We start from the raw sequence: 12163 nt of genomic DNA, 5'->3' as shown, positions 1-12163 counted from the left end.
TGGAATTGTTTTCTTATAGATAATAGAGACCGGATCCAGAATGAAGCACTAGACATTGTATAAAACTGAGAGTTAATTTTCTGTAAACGGTGTCAGGTCAGGCCTTAGCTGACTACCCAACCCCGTGCAGGGGCTGTGAACGTGGATCCTGTGAGTTCTGTGATACTGTGCCTTATCACTATGAAAGGTTTTTCTTTTCTTCGTGGAGTAGAAAGTGCATCACTGTGGTAATAACTCTAATATAGGGGCAAAGAAGGGGTGTGAATCCACAGTTGTGATGCACTTTATAGTTTCCCTTTTTTCCTAAGGTTTATCATTAGATTTTATAGAGGGGAATGATGTACAAGAGAAATTTTCAGGATATGTTATACCTGGTTCTAAAGAATGGGAACAGGACGGATGGGAATACAGAGGAATCAAATGACTAGTCTGAGAGCGAGGCCTACAGTCTACAGAAACATGAGGGTTCTTGAGATGCATCTTTTTTTTTCTTTTTTTTGAGATACATCGTAATTGTGGTGGTTGCACAAATATACACAAGTGATAAACTTTCATGGAACTAAACACACACATGAGTGCACATAAAACTGATGAAATCTGAAGAGGCTGATGGATTATATCAATGTCGATTTCCCGGGTGTATTGTTGTACCACAGTCATGCTAGATGTTATCATTGCGGGGAAACAGGGGGAAGGTTATATAGGATCTCTCTGTATTCTTCCTTACAACCGCATTAAATTTATAATTATTTAAAAAAAAAACTTTAAAAATGCATGAGAGTTTCTTTGGGTAGAAAACAAGAGTATAAATATGGATCATTCATTTAGAAAATAGTGGATTTTTGTAGGGCAAAGAAGAAGAAGATTAATTAAATCATCCATTGATCCATCCAACCATCCTTCCATCCATCCATCCATCCATCCATCCATCCATCCATCCATCCATATATCTTGAGTAATTTCTTGAGTGCTGTGATACTCTAGACAATGGTCAGAGTATCAGTGATAATGCAGCACCTGCCTGAAGGATGGCACCTTTAGAGAGAGGCAAATATGTAGCTCATCACACAGTGAAGCATGACTGGTTCAAGGATGGAAGTGTGGGGTGATAAGGAGGTGCACTGACGAGAGTGGTCAGTACTTGCTGGAGAGTACTGCGTCTCAGCCAAATGTGATGGATTGGAATCTCTTGAGCACAGACTCCCCTTTGTACATGTTTCTCCTGCAGTGCGTGATACCATGTATTCAGAAGGGATTCAAACATCTCTATTGCTTGCCATGATTTTCAGCCTCCTCCCCAAATCCTGTAACCTACTGTATTTCTTTTCCAATGCTTATTCAGTTTTATTCTGCTGAAAGTATAAATGTGCATTCCTTCTTAAATTGTACATTTCCATTCCGTTTTATGTGTTTAAAAACCTGGTACATTGCAGAATTCCAAATAGAATATGTAGATACTCCAACCTCAAGGAAGTAGAACGTCATTTCCCATTCCTGGGCTGTGCATAGAGATTTTTCCCTGTGAATACAGTGTGGAAAGGGGAGAAATAACCTACAGTGGAGAAACTTGACAAATGCTACCTCAGCTGGGTGACCAGGGTCAACGTCAGCAGTGATACCCTTGATGTGTAATAAGAGTGACACTTTACCTCTGCAGTTTTTCCCTGAAACAAACCATAACCCCAGCGTAGCCATGAGACAAACGTCATACAAATCTCGGTTGAGGGACATTGCACAGCATACCGGACCAGTACTCCTCAAAATTGTCCAGATCATCAAAAACTAGGGAAGCTGGAGAAACTCTCACACCAAAAGGAGCCTAAGACCCATGATGACTATTTATTAGTTTTGATAATATTTTTTAGTTTCACTACTAATAATATTAGGTTGATAATACCATGGTTATGAAGGATGTTAACATTAGGGAAAACTAAGTAAGGAGTATACAATAACTGTACTAACTTTGTCATTTTTCTGTAAATCCAACATTAGTACAAATAAAAAGTCAGTTAAAACAAACAGAAGTGGCACATCTGTTCCATTCCTAACACAGTTGGAAAAGATTAAGGCAAGATTAAGTAGGTTTGGAAATATCAACTACCTATGGTTTTTACGTAAAGACTTAGAGTGATACCCAAGCTACTTTATAGTTTAACTCCAGAGTCTTCGGGCCTAAATAATGCCTATTTAGTAAATTGCCTAATCCCTAGAGATAGTGTGTTTGAACCTAATTTTAAGGAAAGGGTTATAAGAAAGCTTTGGCCATCAGCCTTCCTAGGATATTCCCTTACCTGGTACATTCTAAAACATTTATTTTATTTCTACCATATCTTCCCAGGGCACCTGAAAGCTAGTTGTATAATTGACAGAGTTATTGGTATTTGGAAAAGGAATGTTAAAAAAGAGGAAAATAATTTCCCTTTGATGTCACCCATAATTTCCTAAAGGTTTAAATACTCAGAAAAAAAAAAAAAAAAAAGCAGGACAGAGACATCAGTTTAGCCCTTAGAAAAATTCTAGCCCAGCAAATCTTGAACCGAAAACCATAGAACAGTAACAAATGGGACTTTCCAACATCCCAGCACATGATTCTGCTGGAGCTTTGTATTCTTGACTTTTCTAAGAATCACTGCTATCGTGACATGCTGCTGTTGATGAGACCATGTCCTATTCATCTGATATATGGAGAACCTTCCTTTTGATCTAATCTCCTCTTGGTAGAGGAGAGGACTGAAGCCTGGGGTGTGGTTATAATTTTTTGAATGTTTTTTATATTGTACGTGGTTGATAGCTGGAACGAGAACTGGAGTTCTCTAGGCCTGCATTGGGTTCTCCTGTGTTTTCTTATCACATGGCAGTTTTAGCCTGTGCCCGGGGAGCGAGCACTGGGTGGGGGTACCCACTCTGAGTACCCACGCTGCTGTGTGTCAGTTTCACCTCCACCACTTCCTAGCTGTGCAAACTAGAGCTGGGTACTTGGCCTTTTTCAGCCCCACTCTCCTCATTAGTAAAGTGGAAATAACTGATTTCATCCATATGGTTGTTGTAATGATTAAATGAAGTAGATGTAGTTGCGAGACACTCAATAAACGTTTCTTGTTTTCATTAGCGGCCACAGGGAATGATGGGTAATGTTGGTGATTTAGATTCGAGGCCCTTCACTTCTGCCTCAACAAGAGCAGAAAGATCCTTACCTTCTGTTTTATATATTTTATTAATTTAAAAAAAGTTTTCTGCTGCTAATGGTAAGTTTGCAAAATGCCGTTCTATCTTGTGCTATTGAAACATTCTTAGTATCGTTGAGAGAAGGCATTCTGTTTCCTTTTGCTGTCTCTGCTGCTAAGGGATTCCTAAAAACGTTCATCAGTTCCCTTTCCATCAGTACCAGCACTACCACTGAACCCACATTAAACCTTCTGAGGTAGACCCTTATATTTGTGTATTACCAGTTTACATTTTGTTTTTCTACTTCTGACTGCAGGCTTGAGAGACTCTCCTACCTATTTGTGGCATCAGAAAGTATGCAGGAACCATTGTTTGTATGAACAAAGGCACCCATTATAAAGAGTCTTAAAGAGGGGCTCTTGCTCTGAGAAGCTAAATTTGAATTAGCTCAGCACAGAGGAAATATGATTAAATCCGATGAGATCAATATTTACTGCCAGGCACCTGCCTTCTTATTGCACTTCTGTTATATTTGGAGCACCTGTGCCCTTGTTTAATCCTCCCACTAGGCTGTGAGGTTTATTGTTGCAGAGTGTGTCTCTCCCCCTACCGTCCCACACTTAGCGCAGAAGTAGCCATTCACCAAGTGTTGATTCAATTACGGCACGTCGGCAGTGTCTCTCAATCTTGGAAGAAAAGTGAGCATGGATAGAAAAGAATCACAGAGCAGCGGATGTATGGTGCAAAACTTTAGGGCAGAGGGGATATCTGACCATTTTAGAGATCGTGGGAAGGGAGAAATGTGTCCAGGAATATTCTGAGAAGAGAGAACACCTGATCTGGCTTTTCATAACAGTAATTGACCATAAGCAAGAGGTGATTCTCTGGAGATTGTATTATTATTATTTACAGTTATTCACTTTTCCTCTTCCCTCTAAGAGGCCTCTACATTCCTGCCCATTGCTATGTATCTTGTCTACCTCTTGTAGAAACAGTATCCCCATTCCATTGACTTTAGGCTCAGCCATATGACTTGCATTGGCCATGAACAGATGTAACTATGCCCATCTATGCAAACTCGAAGAGCAATAGCATGGTTTAGTTAGTTGGGTTTTGGTTTGTTTGTTTGTTTTTTCCTTTCTCTCTACATTGAGAATAGGTGTATCCACCATGGTATCTGCTTCCTCGGCCTGGGTATGCTCTGTGGGGCAGAGCCACGCAGAATCAGGCAGAACCATGCAAAACTGCAGCTGACCAGATAAAAATGCAATGTGAGTAAGAATGATTTTTTTTTTGTTGTCATCAGCTACTGAGATTTTGGTGTTTATTTTGTAGAAAAATTCACTAACACAAGCCCTATGAAGTACAGACTATTATTATTTTTCTTTGCAGAAGATAAAACAGAGTTAATTAGTAACTTTCCCAATCACACATTTAGTAAAAAGGAAGACTTAGGACTGAAAACAAGGTATGCCATATTATATGTTTTTCTAGGTTTAAGGTCTAAATTTAAGGAAGAGCTTGTGCAAAGGCACAGAAACATGGAACACTTTAGCATGTAAGCAAGCAATTTGGTACTGTTGGGTCAAAGATTATAGAATGGATGAGCAACGATGGGGGATGAAGCTAGGAAACTAGAGAGAGTGGGTCTAGTTTGTGAATGGCGTTTTAACATATGCTAAGATGATTGACTTATAAATCACGACCCAATGTCTAACTTGATTAGGTGGCATCTTGGGATGGTATTTGTCTTAGTCTGCTTGGGCTGCCATCACAGATTACCATTGGCTGGATGGCTTAAACAACAACAAATTATTTTCTCACTGTTCTGGAGGCAAGAAGTCTAAGATCAAGGTGCTGGAAAGTTTAGTTTCTGGTGAGTCCCCTCTTCCTGGCTTGTAGACAGTCACCTTCTCTGTGTTCTCATATGGCCTTTGCTCTGTGCTGGTGTAGAGAGAGCCTGCATGTGTGCATGCAAGAGAATGAGGGGAGGGGTTGGTGTCTATTCCTTTTCTTATAAAGTCGCTAATCCTATTGGATTAGGGCCCCACCCTTATGACCTCATCTAACTATAGTTATTCCCTTAAAGGCCCTATCTCCAAATATAGTCACGTTGGGGGTTAGGGCTTTAAAATGTGAATTTTGGAGGGATACATTTTAGTCCATGGGAGTATATAAGTCCAGAGGAAATGTGTGTGTGTGTGTGTGTGTGTGTGTGTGTGTTTAAAGATTATTTATTTATTTATTTATTTATATATATATTTTAGAGATAGAGCAGGGGGAGGACCAGAGGGAGAGGGACAAGCAGACTTCACGCTGAGCATGGAGTCCAGATAGGGCTCGATCCCATGATCCTGAGATCATGACCTGAGCTGAAATCAAGTGTCAGAGGTTCAACCAACTGAGCCACCCAGGCACCCCCAGGGGAAATATATGTTGCTGTGAGTACTTTGGAACTTTAAATAGTTTGTACTGATCTACATTAAGGAAAGAGGTCTATAAATTTAGGTTGCTAATAAAGACATGGGTATATAATCTCTTGGTATGTTTTCATTCTACATCAGTTAACTGTATAGAGATAAAAGAAAAGAGTCTTTGACCCAGGCCACATGGGTGGTTGATGCCAAGCAAATGCTAAATAACAGTCTTTTGACTCCCATTGGATTCCTACTCTGTAGTTAATCCTGGTAGAGGAACAGAAATTTATTTGCAGTTGAGATTTCTGCAAAATGCTGACTCCTCTCAAAGCCCAGATGCCTTCCCATGACATCTCAGTCACCTGCTTTGTTTCCTCTGGTAACTTGCTTCTGGGATTTCCAAATTTGCATAGCAGCCACTTCATCCCATCCGTCACTTTTCCATCCAGATTCCTGCCCTAGGTAATGTTGCTCCCGGGGAGAGGAAATGAGCCATTGTGTGCACCCAAGGAGCTAACCCAGTAATTTATTGAAGCATGGGAAAAAAGACTAGAAAACACCGATACAAGTTCTCCTGGTGACATGTCAGCTTTTATTTTTTTCTTCCATTCAAACATCAGGCATCTCACAATGCCAACATAAGAGCAAATATAATTCCTCTACAACATTTCAAACTGAGGGGCTCCTGGGTTGCTCAGTCAGTTAAGCGTCTGCCTTCAGCTCAGGTCATGATCTCAGGGTCCTGGGACAGAGCCTGGCATCGGGCTCCCTGCTCAACGGGGAGCCTGCTTCTCTCTCTCCCTCTACTGCTACCCCTGCTTGTGCTCTCTCTCTCTCTCATTCTCTCTCTAAATTAAATAAATAAATCTTTAAAAAACAACAACAAAAACAAAAAACATTTCAAATTGAATGAAAAGATAACCCTGTTCCCAAATGTAAATGACCAGGAAAGTATAGCTGGGAATGTGCTGGCAAATGGCCTTCTACCCAAACAGATACCTTCAGGCATGTGGAATTTTTCTCCATGGAGGTCCACGTGTTTTGCCAATGATGCAATTTCATCTGCAGACAAACCTTACAATTACAAAGTTGCTGTGGCTCTAGGAATTGCAATAGAGCTACCACTGAAGAAATTGATTTGAGAATGGGGGCTTTCTAAAAATTGCAGACAAATTACCCTAACCTATTCGATAAAGTAACAGGAAACATAAAAAATTCTCTTTATTGATTTAAATATCTCAGTCTCATTTATACTTATTTTTGAGTATAATTCTCATCAAATGTCAAATTTGCTTTGAATATTTTCTGACTACATACTATGGGCTAAGAAATGTTCCCCGTGCATGAAGGTCAAGAGTTGACTGATTCCCAAATCTTGAAGTCTAATTGTGGAAATAAGGTAGTGACCCTATTCAAGGCTATAAATTCTACTTTTAAATTTGATTCCTTTGGAATATCTTTTGACACAAGTTCTTAGGTTTTTCTTCTTTATTTAAATACTCTCTGTTGGCTGGCTCCTTATTTGCAGACCATGAACAATCACAATTCCCTCTTAAAAGATCCCTTACTTGACATTTGGTTCTCTCTGAGACTCCAGTCTGTCCTACTGCTTGCCTCTTCACCAAACCATCGTCTCCATTTCCTGTACACCCATTACATTCATACTCTTCTGCAGTGGGGCTCTGCCTCCACCGAAACACCTTAATAAAAATGCCTTTAGGTGGCTTGGTAGTTGCCAGATTCGGTTTTTCTCCCTTCTCTCAAATGGGCTTGATGCCATTGGCTACTCTCCTTGATTCATTCCTTCTGTGACTTAAACATCTCTTTGGATTAATTCTTCTCCTCTCTCTGACGTTGTTTGTAGGTTCCTTTGCTGGGTCGTCTTTTTTATTTTGATACATTACGTAGGGCTCTGTCTTGGCATTTATTTTCCCCATCAGTCGCTGGCCTGACCCTTCTACTATAGCTTGAAATTCAGCCAAATATGGATGTCTCCCAAATCTGTTTTCTCAGCCCAGATTCCTTCAGCCTTGTATACCCAGCTGCATGGGAAATAGCTCCATTTAGGTGCTTCCTAGCACCTCCAATCTGCTCAGTCAGATGCGGTGTCTGCTCTTCTTCCTGCATGTTTTGTCTATGATGACTGTCATCAAGATCCAGTCAGGCACTTAACCAGAGAGTCGGGAGTTCTGGTGTTTTCCTCTCTCTTACACACCTCTGTACTCAATCCAAGTTATCATCTAGCTCTGGAGGTTCTGTTTAACGATTCCTAAATATGGGCACGATCATCTCTTGCCTCCTATTGTAATAGCTTCTATTAGAACTGGTATCTTCTGGGGCGCCTGGGTGGCACAGCGGTTAGGCGGCTGCCTTCGTTCGGCTCAGGGCGTGATCCCGGCGTTGTGGGATCGAGCCCCACATCAGGCTCCTCCTCTATGAGCCTGCTTCTTCCTCTCCCACTCCCCCTGCTTGTGTTCCCTCTCTCGCTGGCTGTCTCTATCTCTGTCGAATAAATAAATAAATAATAAAATCTTTAAAAAAAAAAAAAAAAAAAGAACTGGTATCTTTGTCTCTCTGTGTCTCTGTCTGTCTCTCTCTCTTCTCTTGCACACATATACACATACATAGCGTACACATTTTTGCTCTCCCTTTCCTCTGTCGACAGATGACCTATTTGTAACACAAATCAGATCACGCTGGTTAATTCCATTGGGTGTCTCATTGTCTACATGAGTGACCTAATGCTTGAGCATGGCATGCGGAGTATACCATCATACGCCCCAAGCCCTATTGCCAGCCTCCTCTCTTTCTTCACTCCTATCCCATTGCTTGCGATTTCTGATTGCACATAAATGTTTCTCATTCAATGCCTGTCTGTGCTAATGTTGATGTTTTCTTCCAGAAATGCTCTACCCCTATACCAATCCTCTTGGCTGACGCTCAACTTTCAAGGCACCTCATGGTTATATGTTACCTTCTCTGCATCACATTTTATGAGCTTTTACTACTCCAGGTAGAATTGATCTTGTTCCTCCACCAGAACCTATGCATTTATCAGTGTACCTCTAATATTAATTGAATGAATGTGCAGATGACTTTCTCTTCTCCTGGGTGCTACGTCTTTTGTATATATCTAAGCATGGTGCCTAGAACATAATAGAAGGTGTGTAATAAAAGTTGATTGAGTCAATGATACTTAAAAAAATAGGATTTCATAGAAATTATTGGAGAGGGAGAAATAAATGTTCCTGTATTTCAGAAGTGAGAGAAAACAGAATTTTTGGCACGCTGAAAAAGTTTGTGAAGGAAATACAGTTGTTTCAGGTCTATAGCAGATATAGGAAGATAGAATGAGGGAAGCATGAGACCCAGACTATTGTCTGTCATTCTGTCTGTTATTATTATATCATTGCGTAGATATAGCAAGAAGCAAAATAATTTCTGGCTAATGGAAATTTCTGTTTATTTGAAGTTTTTCTCTTTTTTGACCATTAGCAATAAAATTTCTGTATTCTGTTGCCCTAGATAATTTATTCTATTAGTCATTTCATCCCTAGTCTTTGCTACTAGAAATACTTTACTTGTATCTGAAACCAGAATTCCCGTTGTTTTTTTCCAGTGATTATTTATTGCTAAAAAATTCTACCTCGGAAGGTAGAGAAAAAGATAACCTGGTTCATTTCTATATTTTATCTTTCCATTGGATCCCTGAGACAATTATGGAAAGCCTCCATAATTATGGATAAGCAAAAATTTGTCTATATTCCGAAGACAACGTATACTTTGGAATCTAGTTGTTAGTTTGATTATGAGAATTCCAATGACTTAATATTTTTCCTCATAAAACAGCCATCGTTACCTTTGTATAATGCATAACAATTTATAAACCATTTTGGTTTGCGTTAATTTATTCCAGCCTCACAACAGAACTGGAAGGCAGTATTGACATTTCTATAGAGATGAGAAGACTGGAACTCAGATTGATTTATTCAAAAGTATACACGTGGTAAACAGTAATACTGGGACTTGAATTCAGACCTTTTTTGCTTACTACTTCCTTCAGGATGGTACTCTCTTTATCCTCTTCTCTTCTAAAACATTTTGCAATGAGGCTATGGCATCTCAGTTCATTTAGGGTCAATTTTAAAGAAAAATTAGACTGAGTGGTAGTTTCCTAAAAGTATATACATCGAGCATTTCAAGTTACTGATAATTCAGATTATTTCCCTAGCATTTTAATATAAAATAATACAATATATAAAAAGCAATGGAGACTTTTGATTAAAACTCAGAGAAAATATTTCGTATCAAAGGGAGAAGAGGAAAATAGTGCTCACTCCAGCAAGAAAACTAGATCCACCATGAATACCTGCTCATACACCCATTCATTAGTTTCTGCATTTACTCATTTATCTGAGAATAAACTTGTACCAAAAAAATACAATGAGCCAGACATGTGTTGGCCTTGAATGGGCCACAGAGGTAACTCAGTGATGAATCCTATTATTAGGGCTTAATTATATCTTCACGGGTTGAAGTTAATTTAGAATCTCATAAAAAATTATTATGCAGGAATAACAGTTGGAGTATTTTGAGGAGTGATCGACCATATCACAAAGTCCTGTTTTTATGAGAACACCTAAGAGAAATTTCAGAGGTCAGAACTGAGAAAAAAATACTTTTTCTTCAGGAAATAATGTTGTTTCTTCTACCTTACTCTTTTCAAAGTAGGAGTGAATTTTGCCATCGTGTTTATACTTCTGCCTTTAATTTATTAGTCTAGAGTCACATGATTTGGGCCACTAAGAGGCCCCAAGCAAAACCTATGGCTCACCTCCAGGAATTATGTACTCTTCAGTGGTTTACATTTTGGATCGTAATCTCTGCTTAGTATCATATTTTCCTTTTTTTACTTTGCCTCTATTTCCTTATTTTCTTTATATTGTGTTTTATTGTCAACATCTCTATAAGCTATGTTTAGGTATTCTTCTAAAAAACCACAGGGTCTATATTTAAAACAGAATTTGTGAGGGGAAAGAAAAGGAAGTTGGAGAGGGAGAGAAAAGGAAGAGGAAGAGAGAATTTTGGATTTAGAAGGTGCTTTCAGTATTAACTTAGCCAAAATTTGCCCCAATGCAGGAATCTTCTTCCCAGTGTTCCTAAGTGATATTCATCTGCTTTCCTCTTATATATATTTATAGGTAAGAAAATCATTGCCCCCTCCTTCCACGACAGCCCACACCATCGCGGGAGAGCTCTGATTATCTGTAAATTTATCCTTCTGTTACGTGAAATCAGCTCTGACAAAAATGTCATTTCCAGCTTCAAAGCCTTGAGTTTTATTTAGATTCATAAACACAGGGAGAAATAAACAGCGTTTTCTTTTTTGTTTTCCTTTGAGATGACATGAAGCCCACAACCCAGTTGTAGAATACGAGGTGTTAATAGGATCTGGAGGAGAGGCATGCAGTTTGATATCAGAGACAAAGACAGGCTTGCTGCGCTGTTTCCTCTATCAAATCTTCATTACCAGCCACACTGTGTCATTACTCACAAGCTTTAGCATCCACGTGCTGCTCCGACAACCCCCCCCCAAGCCCCTCTTTCTAGAAATAAATGCTATTGATCAGCAGCGGCCATATCGAAAGCTAGCAGGAATGCATGAGCATATTAAGTGTCTTTATTAAAGTTGAATATAATCTGGAAAGAAGAGTTATTCCCCCTGGATTTATGGTCATTTATATTTTTCCTTTGTAATCCTCCATTTGTAACATTTCATTACACACTGTCTAATGGGGTTTGGGGATATTTTTGTTTGGTAAAGGATTTTTGTGATGCTGCTTTTTCCCAATCATTAAAACCTCAGTAGAGGGTCTGTAGGGAAAGATACAAAGTGCGGCTGTGGATATCTACAGGCTTAACATGTGGTCAATTATATTTGCTCTAATTTATAAGGCGATTTGAGACTGAATTTTAGATCCAAAGAATTTAACCACAACATTCATTCCTTTGTGTCCTTATGTCCTGTCATCTTTTTCCCCCAGCCCATGTCTCTCAAATTTCTTCATGGCCTTCTTTTTCCTATAGGTTTTTGGTTTTTGCTGTTGTTGTTCATTCTTTTTTTTTTTTTTTCTTTTTTTAGATCAGGCCTCCTCTTGAATTTTGGTAAAAGCCTCCTGTTTTTTTCTGCTTTCCTTGCCCTCTGCTCTCCCATCTTTGATCTTTCTTCTGTGGCCCAAGTGATCCTTCTAAAATGCAACTCTGACCATATCACCCTTGCTAGGTACTTTCTCCAATGACCTGTCATTACATTTAAAATCAAATCCAAATACATTGCCAAACCTTACGAGCGTTATAAAGCCTCCCTCTTATGAGAATGGCTTGCCTGATTCTTTAGCTCTATATTTGGCCAATCCATCCGACCCTGCTCACCACGCACCTTACCCTTCAGCTTTGATAAACCTCTTGCCATGTTTTTGTTTCTTTGTTTTTGTTTTTTTAAGATTTTATTTATTTATTTGACAGAGAGAGAGCACAGCAGGGGGAATGGCAGGCAGTGGGAGAGGGAGAAACAGGCTTTC

This window comes from Ursus maritimus, unplaced genomic scaffold, assembly GCF_017311325.1.
Source record: "Ursus maritimus isolate PB19 unplaced genomic scaffold, ASM1731132v1 scaffold_6, whole genome shotgun sequence".
Classification (NCBI taxonomy): Eukaryota; Metazoa; Chordata; class Mammalia; order Carnivora; family Ursidae; genus Ursus; species Ursus maritimus.
The sequence above is the reverse complement of the archived record's forward strand: the minus strand, read 5'-3'. Positions refer to the sequence as shown.